An 8,221-nucleotide genomic window follows, 5' to 3' on the forward strand; every position below is an offset into this window, starting at 1 on the left:
CTTAAACCTGACCTAACCTAATGCTTTTAGTTGACCAGAAGGCATAGAACATACACGACAATGCGATTATAGCCCATAATAATGTTATCCTTTTCTGACTTAACAAAATATATAACAATTTTGATAACTTATTTGAACTATCTCTATACTGTTAAAAGTATCTGTTTTTGAGAGATAAGTTTTTATATTGACTAGTAATATCCAGATATTGAGTAAATATGGTCACTATAGGTCATACGATAATTTCAAAACAGAGTTTGACCCTACAAATAAAGTGGATAATTCCAGTTAATTTATTTACTGGTGTGCGTTGGGTATTTCATTTATTTTGTCTTGAATTATTAAAAACATCTTCATGTGTTGAAAATTTCTTCATGGGAGGTATTTTTTACAGAAAAAAAACACAATACTGAACATGGGTTTGCATTGTTATAAATAAATGTTAAGATGCTTGCTCGATTTTATTTTTTTTTCTATTAATTACATGTACAGAGTGATCCGTAAATATATTCTGATAACCAGAATATTCTAATAAGTAGAATCAAAATTATATTGTTATAGTTGCGATTTTTAAAATATTATTCTTTTAGCACAATGCAAAATTGAAAAACGCTGTCATTGCGAACGTATACATTATCAGATTCGTTTGAGAGAACCTTCGGTCTTATCGGTGACAAACCTGTAAACATTTTTAACTAATTCTAAACAAAATGTGATTTCTTTTAAAACTCATTCTAGAAACACTCTGTAACAAAAAAACTAATAGATAATATAAAGTATAAAATATAAAAAACCCAATTGATATGAACATTGCAAGTGGCACACTTTAAGAAATTAAATTTTTTCTTTCAAATTGCAATTACTATAAAAATTATGTCAAATTGCAATTGCTTTTCAAGTAAACGTATGTTTTTATTGAATAGCAAAGGTTAAAATTTGTTTCCCTTCTGCATGCTTCTTGATTAACAACTTAAACGTTTCAGTTTTTTAGGCAAAAAACGACGTTTTTCTGAATTTTTTTTTTTTGGAGAGACTTTATTATTTGTGGCAAACAAAAATTGCATAATATTACGCAAGTATTAAATAGAATAATAAAATTTTTGTTGTTCGATTAAAAAAACATGTTTAAAACACGTTGAGAGCGATAGCTCTAAAATAAGGTGCGAATTGGTTCCTATACCCATTCTAGCATCGCTTTCAGTGGTCTAAAACAGAAACAAAACTAAATAATATTTGGTTGGTAATATCGTCTTCTAAGCATCGATTCTTGGACCATTTAATGAGCAAAATAATTTCTCATCAGTTTCTTTCGGTTATTGACGTTGCTATTTTTCAGCTTTTAGTTTTATAGAAGTCATTGTCATTCACACGTCAGAGAATATTTTTTACTGATATAGTCTCTGCACACGTTAAATAACAGACTTAAATTGGTATTTTTGACTTATAAACTTATTTTATTTATAACTTCAAAAATAATACGAATTTTGCTTTATACTTTTTGGAGTAAATCAAGCTTTTTATTAAATTTGTTTTTGATTCACGAAAGGCAGATTTTGATACATGAATCACATTACATAAAATTACGAAATTGTAATTCCTGTAAAAAATGCAAAACTTTCTTTTTTAAGAAATTTTACGTTATTTCGTGCTTAGCACACTTTCAGGGATATCTGCAAAACTTTTTTGAATAGCTGAGATCCAAAAGAATTATGAAATGCCAAGTTTAGAAGGTACGTTGAAATTAATTCGAGACCGGTAAAAATAAGGGGTGGCAAAATTGAGAGTGTCGGGTGATTCCTCGGAGCCCTCCATTTTTTCTCTTGAAGAGAAAAATCATATTACATTATCATGCTTACCAACTCAAAAAAAAAGTGTTTTTTTGTTTTTTTTTTTAATGATACTTTTGCATCTTGAAATCCTTGGACAGACCAACATATTTTAAAATGGTTTCATGTCTTATTGATAAATGTAAGTTTTGAAAGGTATTTTAAATTGGAACTATTGAAAACGGATCCACTTCTTTTTTTAATTAGTACGAATTATTATCGTCTGTTGGCGGGATTTATCTGATTTGAATTTAAATATTTTGATTGACCTTTAAAAATGGTAAGTACAATCATTCCCATCTGGTAGTCTAAACTGGAACTACTGAAAACGGGCCCACTTCATTAATAAGTACGAATTATTCTCGCTAGTTGGCATGTTGCAACTCTCAAGTCAATAAAAAATAATAAATACCTAAAATTAAAGAAGGAACTAACTATTTCAATATGTATAAGTTTTAATTTGAGAACACACAAAAATTATCCCGAATTTTTTCAATTTTACACTTCTGATCGCCATAACCGTTATACAAGCTAATAAGGACTAAAATCAGAGACTATATTTTTACCGATATATTCTTTGACTAAAATACAGTAAACAAGGTTCGAAATGTAATTTATTGATTCAAAATAGTATTGATAAAGCTGTTTTGTTGATCTAAATATTATGTATATGTTATAAAATTCTGCGTTGGTCGTTATAGCCGATATGCCTACTTACAATTTCAATGAATAGTTCCAAGTTGTTATACCCGATATATTGCTATAGCCAATACTTTCGTTTACCGGTTTTATAGAGATTTGGTTCGAATGTTTTAATTTCGTCGTTATATCCGGTTTTCTCTCTATGCATCTTTTTATCTTTTTTGTGATATTGTTTTCTAATGGCTATTACAATATATTTCGCGAATGAATGATATATTGCATAAGTTCTTTTTACAATTATTTGTAAAACGTAAAAACCTTTTCTTATTGAACCGAATTATAGGAAAATAATCCTCTTTGAATGAAAAATAGCGGAATACATAAAGAATGATTTATCTTTAAGCAGATAATAATTTTCCGCAGTTAAAAGAAATCCCAAGCATTGCATAAAATTGGTAATAACATTTCCAGCAGATATGACACTAGTTTAGTGAAAACATGCATACTGAACATGATAAGGAAAATTATAATTAGTTGGAGTGTATGTTAGTTAAAAAGAGAAGCCCCCCTAAGTTGAATCAGAGAATGTACTTTGACACAATTAATATTAATCTTCTTAAATATAACATTTAAGATTAATTTCTTATATAAATATTTTATATTTAATTTTTAGGATGTCGTATACAATAATCGTTTAAATTATTTTTAAACAAAAGAAAACAAACAATTGACTAAGTTAATTGTTGAAATACCCTTTATAGAAAGTGTTGAATGTCAGTACTTGCATTATTGAATAGTTTTAAAAACCAACACAATTATGGGTGCCTTTCGGCTGCATTTGTTTTTGTTTACGAAAATTTTCTAGATTTTTTTTCCTTTTTACATGAATTTTTCACAAGATCACCAGTTGAAGTTACCTGCAATTTTTCAACTCGAAGCAAGTTTCGGAGAAATTTGACACCAAAATTTTGTCCCAGTTTGCGTCCTCGCGGTTTAAGGAACATTTTTTAATTTAAACTTTTGTTTTACCTCTAACGATTTACAAGATAGTTTGTATGGACCCAAGACCCAATTGACCTATTTTGCTCATTTACGAACTCAAACTCACTTTTTATGTCTTGAGCACGCTATAAAAATTGAAGCTCGATATCTCCTTTCGTTTTTGAATTATCGTGATGCCGGGCGGACAGGAGAATAATTGAAAATGGACTAATTAGGTGATTTTATGAACACCTCTACCAAAATTTTGTTCGTATCATCAATATTTCTAAGCGTTTCAAACTTGGGACTAAAATTAGTATACTTTGATGTATACATATATACAGGGTTTGGCATGAAAATTATGTAGCCTTTTTTCCCAATTTCGAAAATATTCAATTTCTAATTCACCTCATCTATTCTCAGGTGAATCACAATTTCCATTCTTGTTACATCCAATGTTATAATTCATGTATTTGGATTATATGAGGATAGGTTAGGACTCGAAAAATAAATACATCTAGTTCGTTAGACGATTAGATATGAGTATTTTTCGAAATTTATGAAAAATGCCTTCGAAATAAAAACTGCTTTGAAGAATTTAGGCGATATCTCAAAAACTACTCACCTTATCGTTAATAGACTCAATTTTTGTATTTTTTGGGTGAAAATTGCCATATATACCTATAGAGCTTATTTTCAAATAAAAAAATCATTTTCAATGGGGCCCATTTGATGGTTGGCAATGTCTCCAGGGATGGTATCCTGGATGAATAATTAATTAGATTATCGTGTCTTTGGATTAAATAGGGGAATTAGGACCCAAAAATTCAAAAATCGGGGGAATATTTTTTGTTTCTGATTTGGATAAAATTGATATTTTCTAAATTGAATTTACTGACCCAGAAAATAAAAAATACGCCTATTTGATGTATAGTTTTTGAGATATCAACTAAAATCGTTTACAGGGGTGATATTCCGGAGCGGTTTCTTCAACCAATAACTCAAATGCTTGTCATTTCGCAAAATGAACCAGATTTTCGTACATTTGGATAATATAGAGTAATAAGGATCCAAAAACGCGTAACAGAAAAACCATAATGTCCTCATGTATATTATAAGTAGATTATTCAATCTCAGATAGTGGCTAGTGCATCAGATTACTCTCCTTTTCCAATATATTCGATTGTCTTTTTGTATCATAAAATGATTCACTACGTTTGACCGTTGTTCAATAATCAAATTATTTTATTTATTTCACAAAAATATTCCCTTCTCTGCAATATGAAGAGAGTTTGGACTGAGTTTGGTCTACAAGAATTATTTTATTAAAATATTATTGATATAATTAAAATAATAATATTATAGAATGAATATTCAAAACATTTGCATAAACTAGTTTTTCATTTTGACCCCCATATTTGAACTTATATTTAATGGACTAAGAGCCAGCGCCTGCCAGACACACATTAAAGTATAAAAGCTGAATTTTTTTTTGCGTATTCTCACTGGTGTAGGGACCAATCTTTGGGGGCTACAAACCTTGACTAACGGTTCCTTCGGTAGGTAGCAGGTAATCAGGGGCGCAGTACCCGAGCTCTCTCACGTTAAAGTATAAAAGCTGAAATTCACACAGAGTGTTCAAATGACCATTTTAAGTCAATATTGAAAAAGACAGATCAATCCGAAGGGGTTAACACTCCCCCAGACGTGGTAGAAGGTCAAATGCAAAAATACACAATTCTTCCATGATTATGAACTTATTTCACTGCAAGAGTTATTTTATTATTTAAATATGTTCAGTATCACGTACTGAATGTATAAGCACAAAATCCTTACAAAAATAAGCGGGGGAAGTGCCTCCATTTTAAGAAAAACCGTTTTAGGCTATATCTCCATAACCGTGCGCTTTAGACCAAAAATGGTAATAACTTTTATTGTAGATAATTAAATTACCTACTTTTTTGTAAACTAATTTTTTTTGTATCACTAACCGTTTATGGCTTATACAACTATGACGATTTACTTATTGAATATTTGACCGATATGTCTTCTAATGTTAGTTGGATGGATTGATATGTCTTTTTCAATATTGACTTAAAATGGTCATTTGAACACTCTGTGTGAATTTCAGCTTTTATACTTTAACGTGAGCGAGCTCGGGTACTGCGCCCCTGATTACCTGCTACCTACCGAAGGAACCGTTAGTCAAGGTTTGTAGCCCCCAAAGATTGGTCCCTACACCAGTGAGAATACGCAAAAAAAATTTCAGCTTTTATACTTTAATGTGTGTCTGGCAGGCGCTGGCTCTTACTCTATAATTATCAGTAATTTTATAATTTTTTGATAATATTTTATTTTAATAAAATTGATAGTCATATTTCCCCGTATAATATAGACTTAAGCATTGTATCGAAGGTCAACGGGGAAGGTTTTGACTGTATTATAAATCCGTTTTATGACACCCAGAAACAATTTGTGTTATTTTGAAGGAGTCTAACACATATTTGCTTCTCGCTAATTTTAGGCAGCTCCGACAACAAATTCGTAATCTACGTAAAAAATGCTTTAATTTGGTTTTTCTTCTAGAAGCATTTTTAAAAAAGTCGCTAAAGTACAAATTTAATTGTTTTTCTTAAATCATTTTAAATTTTATATTGTGAACTCCGTGAACGTACGTCCTTAAATAGTTTGCATTTCAAGATGAAGACATTTCAGGTTTTCGACAAAATACAAAGATCGGAAAAATCCCATTTCAATAAAAAGGATAACAGTGAGTATCATTAAACGGGGGGAGATATGACTTTAGTCATAGAGCTCTTCTGTTCACGAGTTTTTTTTTAATATTTTGCTCTTTGCTTGTGTTCAATCAATAACAAGTTTTACATTGAAATTTTCTTGAAATAAATGAGTCTTCATTTTATTTTAATTGATATTATTGTTGTGTCAAATGTCCGTTACGTCAATATGACTAAAACACGTGTCTAGTTACACGTTCGGCTGATTCTGTATTTTTATCACGTGAATGACCCTTTATGAAAAGGACTCACATGCACTCAAGGTCGAATTTCATCACTAAACACACTCAGAAAAGGACCCCTATATGGGTCAATTTTTATGTAGGTTAAATGTCGTAAGATTAACTGTTGTGGATCTATCATTCTTTGATCGTAGCTTCGATTTCTATTCAAAGAAAGTCGAAATTTAAAACCAATTATCAATATCTCAAAAATTAAGCGAAGGCTCGAAAAATTTTATTTTTAAAAAATGAATTTGTATTTGATTATGGCAATACTGATATTTTAGTCTCTTGATACAACCTAATCCAAATTCCATCCTCCAAAGGTTAAAAATAGATAAAAATAATCCTTGAAGCTGGTTGTATACCTTTCAACCCCTATTTCAACCGCTTACTCTACTATATTTATTTATATATTTAACATTAAAAACCTTCCTCTTGAATCACTCTATCTACTAAAAAACCGCATCAAAATCCGTTTTGTATTTTTGAAGATCTAAGCATAAATAGGGATTAAGAACAGACAGATGGAAGCGATTTTGTTTTATACTATGTTTTGATTTGACTCATAACATGCAAAATGAGTATAATCGCCCCAATTCATGTATATACAAGAAAAGTTCTCGTATCTCTAGCGTTTGACTGGCCATCATAATATAAATCACATCTCAGTTAAGTGTTTGATATAATTTTTAAATTGCCCAGTCATTTTGAATATCATAAAATTACCCTGAGAGGAAAAGTGAAAGTCTAAAATACTATAAGAATCCTTTCAAATGACTGGCAGTTATTGTACGTTTACAAAAACATGAATATTAAATGGATATTTACATTCTAACGCGCGTTCTAAGTTTTTTTAAACGTTAGACGGTATTATACTGCCTTAAGGAGAGGAAGTCTATTCGGGTCAAAGTGAGGCTTAAACTTTTACGGTGGGTTGTTCACAAAGTAGTATATTCAAAATATTGGATAATATAGCCACTTATAACACCCCTGTTTTTGGAGGTTTAAAATAATAAGAAAAATTATTTTATTCATTTTATATTTTAAAGAATGTTATTAAGCTATTTTTATTTTTTCAAGAGTCTCAAGCAAAGTACCAAATTTTGATCGTGAGCTGGACTTCTTGTATTACCTAATAATACATACCAATAGGTCGGCCAATTAACGTCTGCAAATGGTGGCTTGAAGAGGTATGCCATCTTTCATATAAATAAAATCTGACCGTGCAATGTTCAAGCTACCCAAAAAGTTATCAGAGGTGAATTAAAATTTTAGGTATTTTGGGGGCGGTAAATTGATCAAAAAGTAAATATATTTTTCCGTATACGCGAATTTGATTTTAGACATGACGAAAAATGTTGAAGATGTTGAAAAAATTTTGAATTATCTTGCTGATAGACGGAAATGGAGTGATAAGGTGATTTTAAGAACAAAATTTTGTTCGTATCATCAATATTTCTAACCTTTACAAACTTGGGACTAAAATAAGTATAAATACCTTGATATATATTTCAGGATATAAAAAGTAAATTAATCTTGCTGCCTAGGCGCCAAATTTTGGGGCGGCATATTGATCGAAAGGTCAAAATATATGTGAATTTGATCTTAGACATGACGACAATTGTTAAAGATGTTGAAAAAATTTTATACTTTTGAATTTCACAAATAATGACGAATTGTTAAGCATATAGCACCGATAAAACAGATTTGCGTGTAATTATACCATGCTTATATTTAATATGCAAAGTATACT

The sequence above is a fragment of the Chrysoperla carnea genome, chromosome 2 (assembly GCF_905475395.1).
Source record: "Chrysoperla carnea chromosome 2, inChrCarn1.1, whole genome shotgun sequence".
Classification (NCBI taxonomy): Eukaryota; Metazoa; Arthropoda; class Insecta; order Neuroptera; family Chrysopidae; genus Chrysoperla; species Chrysoperla carnea.